This window comes from Mesoplodon mirus (genome assembly GCF_964341445.2).
Source record: "Mesoplodon mirus genome assembly, chromosome: 18".
Lineage (NCBI taxonomy): Eukaryota > Metazoa > Chordata > Mammalia > Artiodactyla > Ziphiidae > Mesoplodon > Mesoplodon mirus.
The window spans coordinates 38,825,607-38,850,268 of NC_138994.1; the positions used below are offsets into that span (position 1 = coordinate 38,825,607).

A 24,662-nucleotide genomic window follows, 5' to 3' on the forward strand; every position below is an offset into this window, starting at 1 on the left:
CGTTCACTCAAATTCCGTTGACCAAGGCGGGAGCCATCCTTCCTCCTTGGGGGGGAAGTGCACACTACTATTGACCAAGGAGAAAAGGGAGTATCTGGAGGTGGGCTGACCTTGACCCAATGGGCTGAGGTGGTTCCCATCCTTCATTCCGAGCAAAGTGAGGAGCCTCAGGAGGCCTTAAGTAGAGGCTGAAGTCTCAATGGCTTTACTTTTTATCTGTTTATTGATCCCATGCAGAGAAGGGCATGAATCCTGAGTGAACAGCCAATGAATCACTGCAAACTGGACACACTCGTGTCTGACCAGCACGCAGATCAGGAGAAGGCATCACCAGCCCCATGTGCCCGTGTCCCCCCAGGCCTGGCCTGCCCAGGATCCGAGCGTCAACTTGTGAACTTCATCCGTGTGGTCTCTCGGGTCCAGCTCTCTGACTTGTCCAGGCTGCGTGCAGCCGGCGCAGGTATTTCCATCGTGCTGTCCATCCGCGCCACCTCTGAGAAGATCCTGTCCGTTTACAGCTGGGGGCTTCTACGACTAAGCCTGCCGGGAATGTTCAGGAGCGCAGGGTCTGGTGCCAGTGCGTGGCACTTGCGTTGGCTGTGTGTCTCGAGGTGGGATTGCCGTGGTCTCATGGTGTTTAAGAAGGCCCCCCTGGGCTTCCCTGGTGGCGCAGTGGTTGAGAGTCCACCTGCCGATGCAGGGGACACGGGTTCGTGCCCCGGTCCGGGAGGATCCCACATGCCGCGGAGCGGCAGGGCCCATGAGCCATGGCCGCTGAGCCTGCGTGTCCGGAGCCTGTGCTCCGCAACGGGAGAGACCACAACAGTGAGAGGCCCGAGTACTGCAAAAAAAAAAAAGAAGAAGAAGAAGGCCCCCCTGGACTCGGGGGGGAGGGGAGACCAAGGGAGCGACCCTGGCCAGGGCCGGGGGTCAGGCCCTCGGAATCCAGAAATGTCCCTAACACAGTCTTATCTCCCATGGGACTTAGAAGGTGAAGGTCACACAGAATCAGTGCCCCCCAAAATCCCATAAAGCAAGACCGAGACGTGGGGCTGCGTGTCCAGCCCCAAACGGTGACAGCACGTGCTCACGCGCAGGCAGGGAAGGTCGGGTATCTTAACGCCTAGAACTCACCAGTGCCCGGCACGCATGTGAGGATCACTCCCGAGCCCGTCTGACACTCGGGGAGACCGAGGCCCGCCAGGGGGTCGGCACAGGGTTTCCCGGGGCAACTGTGCTCGGCCAAGCCCCACTCTGCTCCCCAACCCTTTCGTGTGGGACGAAAGTCGGGGATCATGGCTCACAGGGTCAGCTCTCGGGGTGTCATTTCTTAATAGAGGGGCCAAGGGAAGGTGATTCTTTGCCCAAATCGAAGCCAGGAGTACAGGGGTTAGGCCTCGGCTGTTGGAAGACAGGACTCTAGGAACCTCACCTGCAGCCACCCCGGCTCTCGAGGCTGGGGCACCGCAGCAGGGGCCGCATGCTGGGCCCGAGAGGGGAGTCCTGGCTCCCAGGCCCGGTCTGCAGCGCCGGTAGACTTGCTCGGTGGGTCCAGGGTGCGCATGGGGCCGCTGCGTGCCTAGCCCCTGTCCTGCCGTCTGAGGCCAGAGCAAGGCTCTGCTGAGATCCTCAGACCTCTGGGCCCAGGCACGGCCCTACCCCCGAGCCCTTCAGGGTTGGTGGTTTTTAGTTTTTATTTTAATAGGCATGGCTTGGTTGTTGCTTCGGCTGGCCTCCCCCAGCCCTGTGTCTGGGTGACCCAGGTACAGGGTGGTCCCTGAGACCCCTGCTCTTCCGGAAGCGGGCCAGGCACCAGTGGGGGCATCTGGGGAAGCTGGGTGGGCCGGGGGCCACGGCCAGTCACGAGAAGAAATGCATCTTTGTTGCAATACACATGTAGGGCTCTTTATGTAAATTGTTTCAGTGCCTCACAAGGAAGAAGAAAAATGGGGCTTTGATGTGGGCCGCCTCTCGGCCAGCCGGGCTGGTGCAATGTCACTCAGGCGCATCTGTGGCAGCTTTTATTAAGGAGCTGTCAGCTCTTCTCAGGCCAGAGACCCAGGGGGATCTCGGGGCAGGAGGAGGCTCCGAGCTGTCTGCCCAAGGCCCAGCATCCGCCTCCGAGGGGCAGAGGGGGCCCAGGTGGATTCCCTGGGTACTGTGCCAGGCCCGATGGGGTCAGTGGGGGTGACCCAGTGTGATGTGGTCCTGATCCCTGCCCTGCAGCCACCGCGTGGCAGGGAACTGGGAGCGGCCCCTGCTCGGGACTGGGGGGCAGGTAGAGAGGCGGTGCTCTAGGCAGGGTCTGCGCAGGCATCCAGCACTGTCCAGCCCCCGGCGATGAGGCTAGAAAGGGTAGCAGGGGCCAGATTCGGGGCAGGAGGGGAGTCTGGTCTTGTGGATATTGCGGCGGTGGGGATCCACTGTGCTGTGAGCAAGAGAGGGTGGGGTGGTGTGGGTTCCAGGGGGGCTTGGGGATGTGGGGGGACAGGGAGGTGGGGACCAGCGAGGGGCAGAGGGGAGGTCCAGCAAGAGGACAGCACTGCCAGTGAACAGCAGACCTGCCTCCCGACCATCCAGGGGGACACCAAGACTTGCAGCGCCCGGAAGCCCTCCCGGGGCCCACGGCATCCTGAGCACTGGGACTTCCCCAGGGAGCCAGGCAGGACCCAAAGCTCTGGGTCTTGGGAAGCGTGTAAACCCTGCTCCGTATCTATGGCAACTCTTTTAACTAGGGCTCGGTTCCACAAACCCCCTTCCTCATTCATTCCAAAAAGTCCGAGCTGTTGGTCTTTTAAAAAATCTCAGCTCACTGGAGAAAATACAAAAAATAACCAAGAGTGTAGAGAAGAGAAGTCACCGCCTGGCTCTCTGATGAGAAGAGGCTGATGTGGGCATCTCTGTGTGTGTGTTTCCAGTCGCTTTTGCGTCCTGCCCTGCACCGGATCATGAGCGTTTTTGCCTGGGTCTTTGGAAACAGGGCTGCCGAGGGCTGGGATCGGGTCCTGCTGTGTTGTGTGATCTTGCAGGAGTGGGACACACTCTCTGAGCCTTAGTTTCTGCGTCTCTGTGGGGAGAGTTTAGGGTGGGTTCTCGAGGCTCCATTCAGAGCCGACATCAGGGGTCTCAGCGTTACAGCGGTGTGTGGTTCAGTCAGGAGCCCTGACCCCCCACCCCCTGGAGTCTGGGCTCATCCTGTCTCCAGCAAGGGACCCTGGGCAAATCACATTGCCTCTGAACAGCCCCCCGCCCTCCCATAAGCTGTAGAGTCCGTGATGGTTTTTTGACTTAGTATGTATAGAGCTCTTAGCACAAAGCAAGTCGATAGGAACTGTCGTTCGAACGGGTGTGACCGGTGGGTCAGATCCTCATCTCCCTGCCGCTTGCTGCGGGGTGTGGCGGCTGGCCCGCTGACCTCCTCTGGGCTGAGACGGCTTTGTGGGCCTGCGGCCTTGCGGCCAGGCGGGGTCTGCACTCAGAATGTCCCGTGCTTGGTCTCGTGCTGCTCTCTTGCCATCTGGAGATGAAGGCCTTTTGAGCAGGGTTCCCCATTTTCATTTTGCGCTGGGTGCCTCAGATTGCAAAGCTTGTGCTGCTCTTAACGATAGGGTTGCTGGAAACGGGGCGTCGGATGGCCTGGCCGGCACCCCGCGCAGTGCTCCAGGGCTGTGTTTCAGGCGGGGGCGGGCCAAGACGCCCCCTGCCCGGGTCACGCGGAGGCTCAGGCCGGGGGCTGCCCGCGGGGCCATGGAACCTGCCAAGGGCAGGAGGTCTGGGTGGGAGGCGGTGGGTGACGAGGTGGGAATTGACTGAAACTAAGCCGAGCGCCTGTGAAGAGGAGAACGGGGTGCAGCGCTGGCACCCTTGCCCTGTGGTCCCCTCCCCACCTCCTCCAGACGAAGGGAAGGCCCGTGCATCCCCTAGCACCCACCATGGGGGAGGGGCGGGGCCCAGGCCACCTGGCATCCAGAGGCTGGTGACAGTGCCGGGGCGCAGTCTTGGCCACCCGCACGTGAAGCAGCTCTGCGGAAAGGAAAAGCGGAAATTAAAGGGCCGAGAAGAAATGACCGCCTGGGGCGGCGCAGGTCTCCCCAGAGGAGCAGGGCATGGGGGGGGTGGTCTGGGAGGGGTATTCACTCCTTCCACTGCCTCACCCCCGGAGGGCCGTGTGCCCAGAAAGAAAAGGGGTTCGGGGGAGGCTCTGCCTTCCGACATCCCAGGTTGGCCTCTGTGCGGTGACTCTGGCCTAGTGTGGGCCCCAGGGGAACACTGCCCCATGCTGTGGTGGGGAAACGGACTCCAAGGGGCACCTCTCTGCCCCAGGCACCCAGGAAGCCAGGGGTCCAGGCTGGGGCGACCGGGGACTCCACGAGTTGTAGGAGCCATCGGAGGGGACCGTGGCACCCAGAGTCAAGGGAAGGGCTGCTTCCCGCTGAGAAAGTCCTTCTGCCTTGTGTTTGAGCTGCAGAGGTGGGGACAGGCGCCCTCGGAGGTGTGAGCAGGCCTGGTGTTGGGGCAGCCCCTGCTGGGGACACCTGAGGTCTGATCTCAGCGGAAGAGGGCAGGGCATCGGGAGCCGGCTCTCCCCAAGACGCAGGGACTGCAGAGTTCTGAGCAGCAGGCTGAGGATGGGGACTCAGGTAGGTGAAGGTAATGGGGAGCCATTGAAGGCTTTAGAGCAAGGAGAGCACCCTGAGCCGAGCTTGTGAGAGGCCACGTGGGACAGAGGCCGGGAGCAGGAAACCCAGCTTGGAGGTGACAGGAGGCTAGATCTGGGCTGTGGTTGTGCGGAAGGGAAGGGGGGGCCCTGAGGACTTGGGGGCCTCCTCAGAGACAGCCCGTGGGGAGACTGGGGCAGAGGACAAGGTCTGGAGTGGTGCGGGGGGGCCTCAGGGTGCCGTGCATGCGCTGGATCTGGGGGTCTGGAGCAGAGGGAGGTGGGGGGGGGGCTTTGTTCTCAGGAACAGCCGAGCCTGTGGGAGGAGCAAAGTCCACCGGGGAGGAGAAGCCAAAGGCTGGGCCTAAGGGAGGGCGGGCTTTGCCAGGCACTCCAGGACCCTGGAGGGTCCCGTCTCCCTGGGGACAGGCGGGACGAGACCTGTGCGGAGAGGACGAGGGAGCTGGAGCCGTGGGGAGAGGCGGCATCCAGAGCAAGGGCTCGGCCGAGGTCCTCGTCCACCTGCCGGGGGAGGACAGCCCTTCTCCCAAAGGGCAGTGGGGCTGCCAGGCCTCAAGGACAAAAGCAGGCGGGGGCAGGGGAAGGAGCTTGTGGCTGGGAGCTTAATGGCCCCGAAAAAACCCCCATAAAACTGGAGAATTATGGGGAGACATAAACAGAGCTGTCAGGCATTAGCTGCAGGAAGACGGCTCAGCCTGGGGGAGAGATGCCGGCGGTGGGGCTGGATTCTCGCGTGTGCACAAAAGAGGCGGAAGTTATCAAAGGAGGAAGATTAAGAAGCTGCTGCCTCCACGCTCTGGCCGGATCTTTTCTCACGCCCCGGCTAAGGCCCCAGCCACATGCTGACCCTGGGGGCCGGCCCACGTGGCCGGGGGGCAGGGGTAGGGCCCGCCAGTGGGGCGGGGGCCGCCGGGGGCTGCGGGGAGGGGGCCCGGCCCGAGCAGGGAGGCGGCGCCAGCCCCACAACCGGTGGCGCTCACACACCCGCCATCTTCATTTTCACCGTTGCTGCTGATGTCATTAGCCAGGCTCTAATGGGCTTAAATTTCACCTTAAACCATCCTCACTGTCCCCACAGATGACAAACGTCCTGCCCTCTCGGCTCTGCAGAGCTGCCGGGCGGGTTCAGCAGGCACACACCCCTCCCTCAGGTGCTCTTCTGGCCCCAGCTAGAGGCTCCCAGGGACCCTGGCCCTGTGGACGCTTACAGGTCAGGGGGACTCCCAGGGGTCTCTGGGACAGGGCCCAGGAAAGGGGGCTTCTGGGTGAGCTTTGGAGGCCCTGAGATGACACAGCACAGGGAAGCAGGGGCCCAGGATCCAGGGCCCCTCCCTGTGCCCCTCCACTTCCCAGCCCAGGCATCATGATGTGTGGTTGCGTGGTTGCAGAGGGGACCCCGGGACCTTGGGAATGGCCTGCCATATTTGTTTGTTTTCTAATTTTATTTTTTGCTGCGTTGGGTCTTCATTGCTGCGCGTGGGGCTTTCTCTAGTTGCGGCAAGCGGGGTCTCCTCTTTGTTGTGGTGTGTGCGCTTCTCGCTGTGGTGGCTTCTCTTGTTGTGGAGCACGGGCTCTAGGCGCGCGGGCTTCAGTAGTTGTGGCGCATGGGCTTAGTTGCTCCGCAGCAGATGGGATCTTCCCGGCCCGGGGCTCGAACCCGTGTCCCCTACATTGGCAGGCGGATTCTTAACCGCTGCGCCACCAGGGAAGTCCCGCCTGCCATGTTCTTAAAAGCCTTGAGGAAATCTTACTTTGCTCAGGCTAAAAAAAAGTAGCATTGGCTGTGCTTGGGGCTGGAATTCCACCCACCCACCCGTCTATCCACCCACCCATCCATCCGTCCAATCACTCACTCATTCATTCAACAGGCACAAGGCCCACGACCCCCGGCTTGCTCATGTCCTTCAAAGGCCTAATTTGCCGTCCTTTTGCACCCATGAGAGAGAACACAGGGTGATCTCTAATGCAGTTTATTTGGGAGACAGTCTTTCCGGCGCTGGCCCTGTGGGTAAAGGGGGAGTGGCAGGGGAGCTCTGGGGGCTTTGGGGTTCTTGAGGGTCAGGTTTGCCTGAAAAGGAGGAGAAAGGACCAAAGATGGAGCCGCAGCAGAAGGCAGGCCAGGACGGACTGCCTGGGGTCCCCTGCCACGTTTGTGCGTGTCCTGGCCTCGGCCCCGCAGCCTTTGTCTCCGCGAGGGGCAGGTGCCCGAGGAGCCGGCTGGAGCTTATCCACCAGCCGAGCCAGCCTGGAGGGGCTGCTGCTGGAACCACCCCTTTCCCACGGGAATCTCACGCCCTTCCGGGTACCCGTAGCCCTTCCTCATGTGCTGGGAGCTGCGTCCCTCCCACACCCAGACAGCAGTGCCAGGGAGGCCTCGGCCAGAGGGAGGCCGCTGCCCCCCCCAGGCCTCAGAGTCACACGGCCTTGGCAGTGGGACAGGGAGGGAGAAGAGGCTGGTGCAGGCCTGCGGCGGGGGGGGGGGCGGAGATGGGGCGGGGCTCTGAGCCCCTGCGCTGCGCGGCCCCCTGCGCTCGCTGGGCCTCAGACGTGCAATCTGCCGCTGAAGGGCGCTGACCCGCTGGCCACTGTGAGCCAGACTGGAGCTGGTGGATGTGCGCTGGAGGGGTGGGCGCGGCAGCCCCTCCGGCTCCAGAGGGCGGTGTCGCCTGGGGGGCTCTGGGGAACCCCGAGGCTGTCACCCGTTCTCCCCACCAGCGTTTGGAACTGGCTGCTGAGGTCTGCGGGCGCTGACACTTCCAGACCCCACCACGGCCCGCAAGGTCTCACTCGGACCTGGTGAGGGCGAGCCTCCGGGAAGCCCCCTCTGAGCCCCTGCCCCCGCTCAGGTGTGATGTAGGGCCCTTCTGCCCCGCACGTGACCCCTCTGGGCTGGCCAGTGCTGCCTCGGGAACTGAGCCTGAAGCTTGCCCATCCTTGGCCTGACCCACAGCCATGAATCATGATACTAGCCCTCACGGTACTTTCCTGTCACGGTGCTTCTGCCCCTCACAAGCTGTGTGACTCTGGACAAGTGCCCTAACTTCTCTGTGCCTCTGTTGCCTCATCTGTAAGAGGAGTTAAAAATACGTTGACTGCTTCTTAGAACAGGGCTCTGCACACGTAAGCATCATGTTAGAATTAGCTACGAGGGTGATGATGACAAAGCACTTTTATGTCCGTTTTCTCATTGGGTCTTTGCTCAACCCCGTGAGGTGGGCACTTATCACTTGCCCCATCTTACGGGTGAGGAAATGGAGACCCAGAGAGGTGGGGTGACTCACCTGAGGTCACACAGTGAGTCAGCGGCAACCTCGGGTACTCGATGCTCTTTCCAAAGACACGGGAGGCTCTGGTCTGGAAAAAGCAGCCTAGAGAAGGGCGGACACAGGGGCCTTTCTGAGACCTCTTTCCATGGGCCTGGGGCTGCAGGGGCCTCCAGCCAGCCGGCCAAGTCTGTTCCGCCCAGCGTGCCAGCTCGGGAGCCCAGACGGCTGGGCCCTGCTCCGGCTGGGCACTGCCCGCCGGGCCTCTGCCAGCATGGCAGGCACCCGCTGCTCTTGTCACCCCGAGGAGCTCCCACCTTCTTGGCCCCAGCTCCATAGCCAGCACTAGGACCAGTCAGGGATTTTCCTGAACTTTCCCTCTGTTATATAAAATTATAGAAATGTTCACCTTTTAGAAGTAGCAACTTGCTTGTTGGGCCCTGCTCTGCCAGGCCCTGTCCCTTGACACATCACCCTCTGAGGGACGGACCCCCGCTCCTCCTCACAGCCGGGGAAACGGAGGCCCAGCCCCATGGCGCACGGGTGGCTCAGCCGGGAACTGGCCCAGTGTTCCTGGACTGGGTTCCCATGAGCCGTGCCCTCACAGCCCACAGTTGCAGGGCCCCCGGAGCCCAGGGTGGCCTTTGCCTCTAAGTGTTTTGATGATTGAAGGGAAGCACAGTGCTGGTAGAAATGGAGTGGGAAGTTCGGTGACCCATTGACCAGGAGCAGCCCCCGTGAGCCCCGGGCCCCGTTTATCAAGGGCCCCGGTGGCAGCAGCTGCCTCCACAGCTCAGGGCTTGACCCAGTCCTGGCTTGTGTGTCCCCAAGGCCGGGCACCAGGAAGTGGGAGGATGTGGCCTCTATGGGGGTTCAGGTGGAGCCTCGGTTTTCTCATCTGTAGGACGAGGGGATGACCCCTCTGCTGTCCACTGCAGGATGTGGACATCGGCAGCTGGGTTCCTCCCCTCCTGCTGATGGCCCCTGGGCTTCTGTAGTCCAGCAGCTGGAAAGCGGCTGTGCCAGATGGGAGCCCGACACCAGGCACGCTCTCCAGCCATCCTGCAGAGCCAGCCCGGAGAGCAGATATGTATCCATAGCATAAGTTGTAAATTCTTTTTTTTTTTTTGGGGGGGGGGCTGCTTCGGGTCTTAGTTGCGGCATGTGGGATCTTTCGTTGCGGCGCGTGGGCTTAGTTGCCCCGCGGCATGTGGGATCTTAGTTCCCCGACCAGGGCTGTAACCCGTGTCCCCCTGCATTGGAAGGCGGATTCTTAACCACTGGACCACCAGGGAAGTCCCAAGTTTTAAATTCTTAAGTAGGTGTCACATGCTAACGGTAAAAAAAAGAAAACTCGAATCCACTCTCCTCTTTTGTACAAATGGGGCATCTCTGCACACTTTCTACGCTGCGCTTTTCTCGCCCGACTTGAAGGCGGCACCCTATTCACACACGAAGCCCTTCCTCACTCGTATCCACTGTATGGAATTCCCCACGTGTGTTTCCCTCAGCCCCTTCACAGGACAGTTAGGGGATCTCCGGTCTTTGGCCTTTACAAACGACACTGCAGTTAACCTGTGCAGACGACTCTGGGCCTGGCTGTAGGCAGGACTGCTGGGTCAGGAGGCACGTCTAGCTTCCATTTGGGTCCAGATTGCCAAAAAGCTCTCTAAAGAGACTGTACCAGCTTACCCACACATCCCTAACTAGACCAGGGGCAGCTGCTGGCCAGGGGAGATGCAGACGCTGCATCCATACCTGTGCTGGTGGGGCCAAAACAGGTGGTTTCCCCAGAAGAAATCCTCCAAGGTCTGGCATGTCTGGGGGCCAGGCCAGGGAGAGCCAGAGTCCACCCCTGCAGGCCTGTTCCCTCCTCCGGGGTATGGTCTCTCTCAGTGCTGTCATCTGTGAAACAAGGGCGATCATGCCACCCAGCCCGCGGGACTGGCGTGAGGATGAAGTTTGTTGGTGAAAATGCTTATTAGGTCAGCGCCGGGCCCGTGGGGCAGTGAGAACAGTGTGCATGAGCCCTGTACTCCCAGGACTGCAGCCCCTGGGGTCTGTGCTGGGGTCCAGATATCTTGGCCCCTCGGAAGGGGTCAGGGAAGGGGACAGTGTTCGGGAACCATCAGGGGAAAGGGTGGCATCAGTTTAGCCCAGCTTCCCGCTGTCCCGATGGGGACACTGAGGCCCAGGAGGCCTGGACTTGAAGTGACGGTGGGTTCAGCAGCGTGAGCTGCCCTTTCATCGCTGCCAGGAAACAGGGCCGAATTCAGAGTCCCGGGCTTGCCCAGGCCACTGCAGGACCCCAGCTCTGAGAGGAATGCCGAGCCACAGCCCGGTCCCTGGTCCTGCACGGTCCTACTCGGACAGGACAGGACCTGGAGCCCCTCGCCGAGCCCGGCCTCCCGGCCTCCCAGGCCGGCAGAGACAGACTCGCCTGGGAGCTTGTTAGAATCACCCTCGACCCAGCTCAGCAGACGCCTTCTTACTAAGACATGCCCTGCAGCATAGGACACACATGGGGACTCCAGCCAGGAAACAGCCCGCCAGCCCACCGTGGGGGTCAGGACACAGTCCGTGGGCAGACCTTAACCCTCAGTCCCGGAGGCCCTCCCTCACTCTGGGGCATCAGCCCTCCCCGGTCCCTTACCGAGGACCCACTTTGTCCCCCCACTTCGCTCCCTGGGAGGTAGAGGTAGAGCAAGGTCCGGCCCTCGCCCCCGTGGATGGCGCTGGGGCACTGGAAGCTGCTGCCCCTCGTGAAACCTCCACCAGGCACCAAGCACAGCGTCTCCACGAGCCTTGCGGCCCGCACCGCCCCCCCCCGCCCCATCAGTGTGGGGTCAGAGCAGGCTCCAGCTGAGGAGCGTGAGGCTCAGAGAGGTGAAGTGAGCTGCCCAAGGCCACCCAGCAGACAGTGTGCAGAGCTGTTTGGCATCAGGACCTAGGTATTTAGAGTCAGGGTGGGGATGGAGCGGGGGCAGGTGGTAACTCCCAGTGCCCCAAGGCCACACAGCCAGCCACCTGTGAGCCATCACAATTGGCTGGCCTGGCCAGTGTGAATGTGACATCTCTCTGGAGCTCCGGTCTGGTCTCAAGACTGACACTCTTTCACCGCAGAGCTAGCCAGGAGGGATTCTCCTGCAGCTTTGCAGAACAAGGCTCTCTGGGTCGGGCTGAGTTAGCTGTGTATAGCTGGGAGAGGCGCTTTCCCCCAGATGCTGAGTGACCCGGAAGCTGGGGTGGGGAGGGAGATCTGGAAGGGTCTGGTTTAGTTGGAGGTGAGGCCCGAGGGGGCTGGGCCTGGGAAAAGGGAAACTAGCCTTTAGCTGCAACCAGCGCGCAGAAAACGGGTAGAAAGTATTCTGTTCACCCTGGGAGAAAAACAGAGTGCTGTTCAGAACGGCTGGATGCTGGACTCAGATAGCTGCCCTCCCCTCATTTTTATCCTCCAGCACCTCCACGTTTCAGGGCTGTGTGGAGGAAAGTCAGCCAGGATGAGGCGGCAGCGGAAAACCAAAGGCAAATATTTTCCATCCTGAGAAGAGCGGTCCCAGGGCACCTCCAGATCAGAGCTGGTGGTGTGCCTTCCCCAAAGGCCAGTGCTTCTGGTCACCAGGCGACGTGTCTGGGGGCGCTGCCCAGGATCCACCCCGACCCTGGGAGGGGTGTGTGTGCAGCAGGCCATCCATCCAAGCCACGCCCTGAAATGGAAGCTCCCTTCCCAGCAGAGGGGGCGGCGGGGAAGTCCAGAGCACAAGGTGGCCCCAGCTGTTCATCTGGCAACGCTCCCCCCACCCAGAAGCCAGTCTTGAGATGGAGACCCCCTTTCATATCAAAATAGGAGCTGTCCGTTGTTTGAGCAACGCAAAGCTGCCAGGCCCTGCGTGAAGTTGTAGTGTATTTGTCATAACTACAGCTACACACATGTAAAAAGCAGTGGTACGTGGCTTTGTGACATTTATATCTGGACTGCAGATGAGGCCCTGCCTGAGACCATCAGTAGGGGCCTGGTGCCTTGGTGGCTGGTTCTGCAGGGGAAGTGGGGGGACGTAGGTGGGAAGAAGGCAGTGTGACTTCTCTACAGCGCTTCACCACACCAAGCCCCCTGCCCTTTTTTTCTCCCAAGAAAACCAGTTTTCTGAAATTTCCGAAGGAGTGAACCAGGGCCTCACTGTCATCCTTGCGCCCTGGAACGGGGAGGGGAGGGGAGGGGAGGGGAGGGGAGGGGAGGGCCCCCCCACTTCCCGCCATGGCCCCTGTCCTGCTCTGCGGCTCAGTCTCCACATCTGTGAAATGAGAGGTCACGTTGCCTCCTAGAAGGGCGGTTTGAAGTACAGTCTACAAAGGCCACAGGATGGGGCCAGGCACGCCGTGCCGCCACTATTACACCCACTTCCACCGTCTGAGGGTTACCGAGAACTTAGGTCAAGATCTGAGGGAGGCCCCGGGCCCCGTGTCCAGGCTTGTTGAGGGGAAAAGCCCCTGGAGAAGCCCCCTCCGCCCTGCCAGGCCCTGCGTGTGCTCAGGGGGCCCTGCTCTACCCACAGACTGCCTCCCCTGCAGGCCAGGCTGGGCCTCCCAGCTGGCCCTAGGGTGTCACCAGACCAGCTGTCCTCACATCTGGATTCCACACGCATCCCCCTGCCTCCACCCCGGCTGGCCAGGCTTCCCTCTCTGCCGCAACCCTGGCCACTGGCTGCTTCCTTGGGGTGGGGGTCTTGGGCTCCCCCACCCTTCAGCTAATCCGGGGAGAAATCTGGCCCCCGTTCCCAGATAGGCCCTTTTCTTTGCTGCCACCGGGCCAGGCAGCTCCCGGCGGGAAGGCCCTTTCCCTCCCTTCCCAGCCCCTGCCCTCCAGTCCCCCCCTCTGTTCTGCAGCGGTTTTCTCTCGCCCCCCACCTCGTTCAGGAGGGAGGTGGTCGGGGGTGGTCTGTGCCTGGGGGTCTCCAGGATTGGGCCTGAGCAGAGTCTGCAAAATGTCAAGTGACTGATCCAGTGGAAGCCCTCAGGGGTTCCTGGATTCAGACAGCTCCTTTGGGGCTAAGGACAGGCTGGGTTTTGGATGGGTGGCCTTTCGGAAACCAGGGTAATGGGAGTGGACGTGAACTTCCTGTGCCTCAGGCCTCTGAGTTAGGGGTCGGGGTCTGAGCTGCTGGGCCTCCTGGGGAAGGGGCCTCGGTGCGCCCTGGCCCGGCCCGGCGGGTCTGCCTTGAAGGTGTGGGTGTGCAAGGCCACTGCTGTGTCAACGGTGTGTGTGTTTGGAGCGGCTTAGGGAGGGGGCTGGAGATGGGGCAGGCGACGCACCGCTTGGCGCCGCCGCTGCCGGAGGGTCCGCGGGTTAGAAGCGCCAGCTTCCTCGATGACTGAAAAAGGGTGGGCGTTGAGGAGAGAAGGGCGAAATCCAGAGGGGGCTCGGCGCCCCGGCCCGGCCGCCCCGCATCTGCGGAGGGAGAGCCGAGCCGCCTCGCCGCCCAGGCGAGCGCGGAGGGAGGCGAGAGGACGAGCGCGCCGGGCTCCCCGCCCCCAGCCCAGCCGGTTCCAATATATCGCAGAAAAGCACGCGGCTGCTAATCGGTCCTTTCCAGGCTGAGATTCCGCCGCGCGATGCCCGCGCAGGGGCGGGGGCCGCGGGCCGGGGGAGGCGCTCGGAGTCCGGAGCCGCTGAGCGAGGTGAGGAGCCCGCGTCCTCGGCTGCTGGGGGGGCGGGGGGGGAGGCGGGCGCGCAAACCCGAGAGGCTGGAATGGAAAGGGGAGCAGGTTAAAAATAACCCTCTCCGGCTGGGAAGCTCGCGCGCGCTCTCTCGCCTCGTTCGGTGCCAGAGGACTCCAGGGGAGGTGGCGTTGGGGAGGGCAGAGCGGGATTCCCCCTTCTTGGCGGGCGGGGTGCCCGCCTGCGCGCCGCGGCTGCACGTGTGCGGGGACGCGCGCCCGAGCCCCTGCGCCCGGCCGGGGCGCCCCCTCCCCGGGACCGGGCGCAGCTGGCGGCGGCGGCCCCGCCCGCAGCCTCGCGCGGCCGAGGGAAGCTTCGCTCCATTATTCATTATTTACGAGCGTTAATAGGTTTGAGGAGCGGAGGTGGGGGCGAGGGCGCGGTGGGGACCGAGGCACCGGGGGCCGGGGTGCGGAGGGGTGGCCGGGCGGCGGCGCCACCGTGAGGAGGGGGGTCTCCGCCTGGGCCGCGGTGCTCGGGGCGCACCTCTCCGCCCGGCTTCTCTCCGCCGGCGCCGGGGCAGCGCGGGGCGCCGGGAGGGGAGTGCGGGCCTTTGATTTTGCACGTCGCCGTCTGTCCTTCGCGTCCTCGCCCTTCTCGGAGCGCGGGGAGGGGGTGTGGGCCGTACGCCCCGCCCTGCGCGCCCCTCGCGGCGGCCGCCGCGTCCCCGACGCGGCCCGGGCCTCATTTATCATCATCTTTGGTCAAGTGGAGTGTGCAAGGAACAGCTGCTTCACTCGGCTGACTTCCGAGGGCGGCTACAGCGGGAATCAGGGAGATGAATGATGGGGGCTGGAGGGGCGCAGCCCCCGGGGTCCCAGCGCGGGCAGGAGGGAGGCGCGCGGCGTCCACCTCGCCTCCGCCTCGTGGCGAGAAGAGCGCCCCTTCCTTGCTCCCGGCGCCTCCGATCGCGGGACCGCGGCCGGGGGCGCCCCAGGAGGGGCCCGCGCGCGTCTGGCGGAGCCCGAGGTCGCGGCGACCTTGCTGGGGTCAGCGGGTTGCGCGGCGGAGGCGGCGGCGCGGCGTCTTTGGTGGCGCTTTCCGGATTGGCGCAGAGGCCGGGAAACCGGGCGGGGGGCACACAAATAGAAGGTGAAATTTTACCTGCCCCTGAGGGAGTCCTGCGGATTTTCTCCCGGCAGCGGCAGGCGCTCTGCCTTTGTCTTACACGCCTGAAACATCTGTTGCAGGGGGGCGGCGAGGCCGCAGACGCCCCCGCACACCCCGCGCTGCTCCCCATCCTCGTCCCCATCCCCCGCTCGGCCGGCGCCCGGCCCCCGAGCCGCGTTAACCCTGCGGGCGCTGGGGCACACGCCGGCCGCCCGCGCTCCCGGGGTGCGTGGGAGCCGCGAGGGCGGGGGCGGAAGGGTTAACGGCCGAGGCGCAGACCCTAACTGTCAGACCCGGGCCCCGCTTCGTTTCAATTACCCTAAGTAGAGGCTGAATGCGCAATTAACGGAGTCAGCTTGCCAACTGGAAAGCCGGCCCGCTTTCACGTTGAGAATACTCCACCAGCTGACTCGGACTAAGCAATTTCCTTCTCTCACTCCCTTCCTCTCTGTCTCTCTTATAACCCCCTCCCTCTTTTTCTCTCTCCTTAATAATAAAATTATACCAAGCAGTTTGCGGTGTGGCAGGCGGCCAGAAAAGCGTTTCTTTAAACGCCGCCGTCTCACTATCAGGCTGCAAGAGGATTTGACACGCCGTGGCGGCCTGACAGGCCGCTTCCTCCCCTGGGGGCTGGGGGGGAGGGGCGCCGATTCCCCAGCTCCCCCAGGTGGAGGGAGGCTGGGAGGGGCTGTCAGCATGCTGCAGAGAGGGAGGGGGTGTCAGAGGCAGGGAAGGGAGGGGAGGTTCCCGCCCGGGCTGAGGAAGGGGGGCATTCCCTGACACCTGGGAAACTGGGTGTCCAGGAGGAGGATCTGGGCCCCCACTTTTGGCCTCCAGCTCAGAGTTCATTTTCTGGTGGACAGAGGGGCCATTCTGGGGCACAGAGCTATAGAGGGATCTCAGCCCTGCTGGGCCTTCTGGACAAGTCACTGCCCCTCTCTGGGCTTCCAGGAATCCTCTGCAAAACGAGGGGGGAGGTTTGACCTCCAATAGGCTCTGCAGAAAGTGGCTTCTGGTGGTTCACTGCTCTTAGCAGCTGGCCCTGTTGACCGGGCGATAGAGGGGGATGCAGGCACCCCTGTCAGAAACAAGTCGGAGACCCCACTCCAGCTCTGGCCACAGACCAGTGGGTCTCCGGGGGGGGGCCCTTCCCCGGAAGCAGTGATGCAGGCAGCTGACAAATGGGGGTGACTTTGCAGGATTGCCAGGGATTGGTACCCTGAGGACAGAGGGCATTTGACCATTGGCTGCAGCAGCCAGGCCACCTGAGGTGGGGGAGGGGCGGTAACTGCAGCCACCCCACCTGCTCGGTCCTCCCCCCCTCACTCAGGCCGCTCCTCCCATGGGGCGGCCCCCTCCTTCCAGCCTGCCCTGACCACCTCCTCTCCCCGCCCCCAGAGCCTCGTCTGTGTCTGTCTGCCTCAGGAGGGCAGGAGCCATTGCATTTTCCTGTGTATCCTCAGCGCCCAGGTTGTCCCCTGTGCAGACTGTAGGCTAAGTGGAGATGGGCTTGACAAGCGAGTGGGCTCGGACACAGAGGGCTGTGACCCAGGGGGCTGTGGAGGGCAGAGCATAAGCTCCATCTTTCCTTCCTGGTTGGCTGTTGCACGTGTCCTGGCCTCCAGGCCTGTCGTCAGGGCTGTGGTGAGGGTCAGGTAACTCACCCTCACCCATCTGTTCATCCGTCCATCCATCCAGGCAGCATTTAATAGGCACCTACTTGGGGCAGTTTCTAGGCTTAGAGCCTAGGACCCAACAGATGAAGCCCCTGCCTTCATCAGGCTGCTTTTCAGTGAGGGATGCACAGGTGAACCGGCTCATTAGACCATTAATTACGTAATTACCACTGATGAGGGCCACCAGGGACCCTGCAACGTGGAAGGTGGGGCGGAGCTCTCAAGGAGGCTACGAGTGCCTCTGTGGGCCTCGAGCCTTCCGCCGCCCGGCCTTTGCAGCCCCCATCGCTCTGGCCCCATGGGACCGCCACTGCCCAGCACCGCCCTCCCACAGGCCCCCCAGTGCTTCCCCTTTGGTTCCATCCAGAACTTAACTGGTTCGTGCTGGCCTCAGGGCTTCTCCCAGAGGCCAGGGAGAGTTCGGGGGGTGGGCGGCTCCTGCTATCACTCCTTCACACCAGGCATCCCCCAGGTACCCACCAAGGCGCCCTGCCTCACTCGGGCCAAGTGCCATCTGCATTTGACACCAGGAGCTTGTGAGCAAATACAGCCCGCAGACCAGTTCTCTTGATCTCCGGGGTGTTAAAGGTTTTACTTGGTTGATAACATTTAAAAAAAAATTTTATTGAAGTCTAGTTGTTTACAATGTTGTATTAATTTCTGTTGTACAGCAAAGTGATTCGGTTATACCTATATTTTTTTCATATTCTTTTCCTTTATGGTTTATCAAGGATATTGAATATAGTTCCCTGTGCCATACAGGAGGACCTTGTTGTTTATCCATCCTATATATAATAGTTTGCATCTGCTAATCCCAAGCTCCCAATCCATCCCCCCCCCATCCGCACTTACCCTTTGGCAACCACAAGTCTGTTCTCTACGTCTGTGAGTCTGTTTCTGTTTTGTGGACATGTTCATTTGTGTCATACTGTAGATTCCACATATAAGTGATACCGTATGGTGTTTGTCTTTCTCTTTCTTGCTTAGTATGATAATCTCTAGGTCCATCCATGTTGCTGCAAATGGCATTATTCCACTCTTTTTTACGGCTGAGTAGTATTCCTTTGTATATATGTACCGCATCTTCTTCACCCATTCATCTCTTGATGGACATTTTTTTTTTTTTTTCTCGGTACGCGGGCCTCTCACTGTTGTGGCCTCTCCCGTTGCAGAGCACAGGCTCCAGATGCGCAGGCTCAGCGGCCATGGCTCACGGGCCCAGACGCTCCGCGGCACGTGGGATCCTCCCAGACCGGGGCACGAATCCGTGTCCCCTGCATCGGCAGGCGGACTCTCAACCACTGCGCCACCAGGGAAGCCCCTCTCGGTGGACATTTACGTTGTTTCCATGTCTTGGCTATTGCGAATAGTGCTGCTGTGAACATAGGGGTGCGTGTGTCTTTTTAAATTATAGTTTTGTCTGGATATATGCCCAGGAGCAGGCTTGCTGGATCATATGGCAGCTCTATTTTTAGTTTTTTGAGGAACCTCCATACTGTTCGCCATAGTGGCTGCACCAACTTACATTCCCACCAACAGTGCAGGAGGGTTCCCTTTTCTCCACACCCTCTCCAGCATTTGTTATTTGTACACTTTTTAATGGTGGCCTTTCTGACTGGTGTGAGGTGGTACCTTGTAGTTTTGATTTGCGTTTCTCTAATAACTAGTGATGTTGAGCATCTTTTCCTGTGCCTATTGGCCATCTATCTGTATATCTTCTTTGGAGAAATGTCTATTTAGCTCTTCTGCCCAGATAACATTTTTTTTTTTTTTTTTTTTTGCGGTATGCGGGCCTCTCACTGTTGTGGCCTCTCCCGTTGCAGAGCACAGGCTCCGGATGCGCAGGCTCAGCGGCCATGGCTCATGGGCCCAGCCGCTCCACGGCATATGGGATCCTCCCGGACCGGGGCACGAACCCGTATCCCCTGCATCGGCAGGCGGACTCTCAACCACTGCGCCACCAGGGAGGCCCCAGATAACATTTTTTAAAATGAGAGATTCCTCTTTCTATAAACCACTTTGAGGCTCTGGCACCCTGGGCCCTCCTTCCCACCGGCAGCAATCAGCTGGAGCACTTTACTTCCTTCCTCACCCTTCACGGGTGCGTTACCTGTCAGGCCCGAGGGAGATCTTCTTTGTCAAGTGAATGAGGAGCTGTAGCCACAAGCCCCTCATCCCCACCCAAATGTGCTCTGTACCTCCACTCGACCTTGTTCTGGGTATTTTCATAATGTGACATTTTATTTATTTATTTTTCAACAATTAGAGATTGGATTTTATTTATTTATTTATTGGCTGCACCACGCAGCATGGAGGAGCTTAGTTCCCCGACCACGGATCGAACCTGTGCCCCCTGCAGTGGAAGCGTGGAGTCTTAACCACTAGACCACCAGGGAAGTCCTATGTGACATTTTTATTTATTTATTTATTTTTGGCTGCATTGGGTCTTTGCTGCTGTGCGTGGGCTTTCTCGCGGCGCACAGGCTTCTCACTGCGGTGGCTTCTCGTTGCAGAGCAGGGGCTCTAGGCACGCGGGCTTCAGTACTTGTGGCTCACGGGGCTCTAGAGTGCAGGCTCAGTAGTTGTGGCACACAGGCTTCAGTAGTTGTGGCTTGCGGGCTCTAGAGCGCAGGCTCAGTAGTTGTGGCACACTGGCTTAGCTGCTCCGTGGCATGTGGGATCTTACCGGACCAGGGATCGAACCCGTGTCCCCTGCACTGGCAGGTGGATTCTTAACCACTGCGCCACCAGGGAAGTCTCCCATGTGACATTTTAAACAATATACATTCAACCAACAGTTATTGTTCAGGGACTTGGGGATATGGCTGCGAACAAAACAGGCAAAATCCCTGCTCTTGTGCAACTTACTTTCTAAAGAGGAGAGGCAGTAATAAAGCCAGCTAGCCATATGACTTGTTACCTTGGAGAAGTGGGGGGGGCGGGGGGGGCGGTGGAGTGTGAGTTTCAAACAGTGGTTGGGGTCGGCCACCTGAGAAGGTGACGTGAGCAAAGGCTTGGAGCCCAGGGAGCCAGAGGAGCCACGTGATACCTGAGAATGGTATTCCCAGCAGAGGAAAAGGCAGTGTAAAGGCCCTGAGGCTCAGGGAAGTGCCACACGACCACCAGTTTGGCACCTTGGTACATCCTCTTCCCCGGGAAGTCATGGTGGGTGGGGCACATGGGGTGTCAAGGACAAGACTGGGGTGAGAGGTTAGGCTCTCTTCTTGCCTTCTTTGCCTCCCCTGAAAACCAGCAAACAGATCCTCTGGCATCTGCAGTGTGCAGTCACCTGCGAGACCAACGGGGCATGGAGCAGCCAGGCAGCCCCCCATGCCAGCCTCTGGACCAGCTCCTTCACCTTGAAACTGTGGGCCACTGACCCTCTTAGCTGTCTGCATCCAGCACCACCCCCATTTTCTTTTCCTCATTTGACAGAGTTGGGGAGTGGTGGATAAAATAATGTAAAAGCAACCACTGTCCACAAGAGACTGACGGGTGTGGAGCCGATAGCAGGGTGGGCCCCCCGCCCACCTGCCTCCTCCGGAGGGCTCGTGAATGCCAACAGCTCGGCTGTGCCGAATCCTTGCTGCCCCACACCTCACGGCGGGGAGGGGTCCGGCTAGCCATCCACCCTCTGGACCGTGGGCCCCTCCAGCTCAGCTGACCCTCACATCCCAGAAACTGCACTGTGGGGCAGGGGTGAGGCGGCCGGGCTGAGAGCTCCACAGGCAGCACCCGGATGGAGCCCAGGACAGCGGTGATGCCCGGGGCGGGGCAGCGCGTCCTCCTGGTGGGTTGACCCTGAGGGGAGGCTCTCGTTCTGGGGGCTTAGTAGGTCTTGGCTGTCTCTGCCACTGGGTCCTTGGAAGAGGCAGCGTTGGTGGGCTTCGAGGGAAGGCTTTCCAGACCCCTGGAGAGGCCAGAAGCCTCTGCCCCCTATTCAAACATCCTCCAAAGAGCCCCGAGACCTCCCCCTGCCCTGGGGTCCCTAGCCTCAGCTAAGGAGCCTGGCTGTCTTCCTGCTTCTCCCCCTCTCACCCCATAACTTGTCTGAATATTCAGGACCTCCAGCCCTGCAGAGAGGGGTGTGCTGGATCCTTGTGGCATTCTCCCGTGGGTGCCCGTGAACAAGGATGGTTGTTGCCCACAGAGGGTGGTGTTGAGAGGCCGTACTTTGGGGTGGGGGCTGCCTTGTTCTCTGGGATTCCTTATGCCCGGGATGGGCCCCCTCTGCCCCAAGCTGGCCTCTCCCGGTGCCTGGCCCAAGGACCCTACCTGTCGCAGAGGCCTGGGGACCCTGGGCTCTCTTGTCTTGGGGAGTCCTTGGAAACACCCCTTTCCCCCATTTGGGCCAGGCCCTTGGGATTCAAAACAGACCCCACAGAATAGCCATACGCCTGACTAATGATTGATCATTTTCATCAAGGTGTCCTATTTAGTATTCATCACCCACAGCACATGGGGAGGCGCAAGGTGGTCCCACCATTCCGTTCCTCCTGGGACACCCCCATCCCCGGCCTCCTGACCCAGGTAACTTTCCCCTCCTTCCTCGTTCCCAGGCCTTGAGTGGGTTGGGTTTTAAAGTTTTTTCCCTGCAGCTGCAAATCAGAAAACCAGGTCATAAAAGAACCTTGGGTGAGTGAGTGGGATGGAGCCAGGGGCCCCAGGGCCCCCACTGGGGAACAGAAGCTTCCTTCTCTCCCCCTACCTCCCAGGTCCCTGCGGGAGCTACAGCAGCTCCGGCCCACACTGGGCCCACTTCCCTGACCGGAGGCCTGACCCTGGGGGCTAGAGAGGCTGTGGGCCCAGTGAGTTATCTCTGAGGCTGCCCAGGGCCCAGCAGGCAGCCAGGGGCCACCACTGCCCACGAGTAGATTCCCTACAGTTGGGTGGGGCCCCACACGGCTTCTGGGGCCACGCAGGTTGCAGAGGGGACCTGGGCACCCCCCTTTCCTTATCGTGCTCCAAGGGGCCTTCCTATAAACTGGGAATTCTTGGTGAGAGCCGTCCACACCGCTGTGGCATCCATCACAAGGAACTGCCCTGTGGGCTGCTCACACTCAGGTCCCGGCCCCTCTGAGCCTCCCCTTTCTCTGTAAAAGGGCAGAACAGTCAAAAGCAGTGAGTGTGCAGACACAGGGTGGGCAGGCATTGCGGGCAAGGCTGCCCCTGCCCCCCACCCCAATGGGTCCCGCACTGCCTGTGCGGGGACCGCAGAGCCGTGCTCTTTGCCTGGAAACACGGCTGAGCCCTGGTTCTGAAGGCCTTTGGGGGCTGATGGCCTTGTGCCTGGGGCCTGAGGTTGTCCGTGGGGCTCGTCACACCCCCTTTCACGGCCGGGGGGAGCAGGGAGACCCGTCGCTGAGCTAGAGGAGTCCCGGGGCACGGAGTGGGCCCTGCGGCCTGGCCCAGCTTTGCGCTGTGTTTCTCCCTGGACCAGGGGCCTGGGCAGGCCAGCTCACAGGAGTCACCACAGAAGCATTGGCAGATCTGGAGCTCAGGACTGACTTCCTCCTCCCTTCCTTCTTTTCTCTTTTTCCTTCTTCCTTCCCTCCCAGTTTGGCTAGAACTGGAGATGTGGCCTTGACCAAGTGTCTGGGAGAAGGGGGAGGGGGAGGCGGGTCTGGACCAGGAATTGTCCTGTGAAGGTATGTTACTGGGTGCCCTCCCCTGACCCCCACCCCTTCTCCCTCTAGCAGAACAGAGGCCAGACCCCCAGCGTGCACCCCGTCCGCTGCCACCTCTCCCCCCGGGTTCAGAGGTCACCGTCTCTCTGCCGAGGGTACCTCTTTCCACCCCCTCCTGAGGCCGCCCGCCCCAGCCCTCACTCAGCCTGCCTCTCTCCCGCCTGTCCTTCTCTAGTGCTCTTGAAAACTAATCATAATCATAATAATTAATAACAACAGAGCCTGTGGCAGGCCTGAGGCAGCTCTTAAAGAGGCCGAGCCCCATTTTCTCCTGGCAGAGCTGGCGGGGCCGGGGACCTGGTGGCTCTGAGAGGTGGCCTTTGTTCCTGCACCCCTCCCCTCCCTGGGCCTGGGGTTGGAGGTGGTGCTGGGGAGGCATTTTTGCCTGCCTTCTCCACCAGCCACTGGGCTTCACGTATTTTAATTGAACTGTCTTTTCTTAGAGATAGATGCTTTCACCGCGTCCAGCTGCTCCTGTGCATTGGAAAGCCCACTGTAATACGGCTCGGCGAAATTAAAAGATGCAGCAGCTGGACTGATTAAACAGGGAAGGGGACACTGGTCAGAGCACTCTTTTTAAATAATGTTTCTGGAAATGCATTTTCAAAGAATGCGAAAAAATATTAAAAAAAAAAAAAGCTGTAGAAATGTTAACGATATCCACGAGACACTCAGCAGGAAATCAGAGCGATCGGGGACTAATAAAAGCCGAACTGTAATTTGTGCAGATATACGACGGGCAGCCTTCAGAGTGGGCCTCGGTTTGCAAATTCCGGGCTCATCAGCGAGGCCAGGGAGGGCAGAGCAGAGCGCGGGGACCGCAGGGGACACCCTGAGCAGAGGCCTCCACCTGCCATCTCAGGCCTGGGCCAGAGGGAGTGCCCGTGTGCGCTGCCCAAGGGCAGAAGGAGCCCCCCCCCTCCCGGCACATCCCTCCCGGGGCCCCGTGGGGGAGGTGCAGGGCTGCCCACCTGGCGGGGAGCCGCCCCGGAACCAAGGCTGGGTCACAGCAGGCACCTCCTGTCGTGTTTGATTCCAGCTGCCAGGATGGACTAAACTGGGTCAGAAGGGGGTCTCCTCCATGTCGGGGTGCCTGTGATGAGCCAGGGAGAGTCCATGGCACGGGGCTGTGACCTGTCCTGTGGGCAGGGGCCGAGCCCTCTCCAGGGTCGTGGGCTTCAGTCCCTGAGTAGCTGAGTGCCAAGGGCAGGGAGGTTGGCCTGGGCTGTGCTGACAGGACTCCTGGGGTCGTCCGGCCGCCCCAGGCTTGACCCCTCCCTGGTCAGCACCCCGCCCCACCCCCCAGCCACCGCATGAGGAGGACATAGAGGTGGGATCTGGGTGAAGAAGGGGTTAGCTGCACTTCTTGGGGGAGCCCCTCTCTCCCTCCATGTGTGCCTGCCCCCCCTGTTCTCTGTGCCCCCCCAGAGCCCTGGAGGCTCATAGCCCATGGCGAGCCACCCCTTCCCCTTTGGGGTTGGGAACGGGCACTGCTAGGTCCCCTGTGCCCTCCTGGGAGCCTGGGCTGTGCAGGCGAGCGTTGTGTGTGTAAACCCCGTGCCCGGGGACGCGGGCTGCTGCCAGCCCTCACCATGAGGACTCCTGAGCCTGGGGCATCCTTGCTTCTTCCTCTCTTCTCCAAGGGTCTTGGGTCGGGGTGGCGGGCAGAGGGACCATTAGCCTGGATGCTGCAGCCAGCCTGTTATGTGAATCCAGTTGTTCTGCCCTGAAGGCCCCCCCACCCCCACTCCAGGGTCATTTCCTGACCCCCGATCCTGCTTTGGGGCAGGTCGGACCCTGTGCACGCCGGCCCCTAAAATCATAAACAGATGGGCTCTCGGCCTGGCCCTGACCCCGTGCAGGCCCCGCCCACCCAGGAGGCCCAGAGCTGCCTCTCACGTGCAGGGACCGCAGCCCTGTCCCCCGTCAGCATGTGCTGCCTCTCTCTGGGCCACGTAATCTGTTTATGTACCTACGGTATCAAAAATAGGAGGCAGGTGCCGCCGTCCTGCGTTCCTGGGAGTCGAGGAGGGGACATTTTATGCCTACAGTGGCTCGGCAGCCCCTAATCAGCGTCTGCTGGAAGGAACAGACAGATTCCAGATGGCATGGCAGTGATGGAGGAGGTGTGTGTGTGTGCGTGTGCGCGTGCCAGGCCTCGGTGAGTGGCTTCTGGGGCAGGGGCAAGCTGTCCCCAGCCCCCCGCAAGCTGGGTCACGCCTGAACACTGCTGCACTGGGGCTAGCTTACCGGATCCAGCAGCCCCAGGGGACAGGGGAGCGGGAATTGCCCTGCTAAATGATTCTGAAATGGCAGGGAAGGGCTGTGGGGGAGGGAGGGAGGGGGGAGCCGGCCGGGGGAGGGGGCAGCTCCCCAGTGACCTGGCGCTGGGCAGCCGGGTCGCACCTCCCTCCTCGGTGGCCTCCCTGTACCCATCCCTGTCGGGTGCGGGAATTACAGAGCACACGTCCCTGACACAGAAGTTGTCAATATGTGCACAGCTGGTGGGGAGGCTGCGGGAGAGGGCAGGGC

At 61.1% G+C, this 24,662-nt stretch overlaps 1 protein-coding gene across 4 annotated transcripts in view; it reads left to right on the forward strand.

The window, feature by feature from the left end:
• RAI1 (retinoic acid induced 1) overlaps positions 1-24,662 on the forward strand; it is a 108,300-nt gene that overhangs the window by 68,176 nt on the left and 15,462 nt on the right. The gene's annotated exons all lie outside the window — the stretch shown is intronic.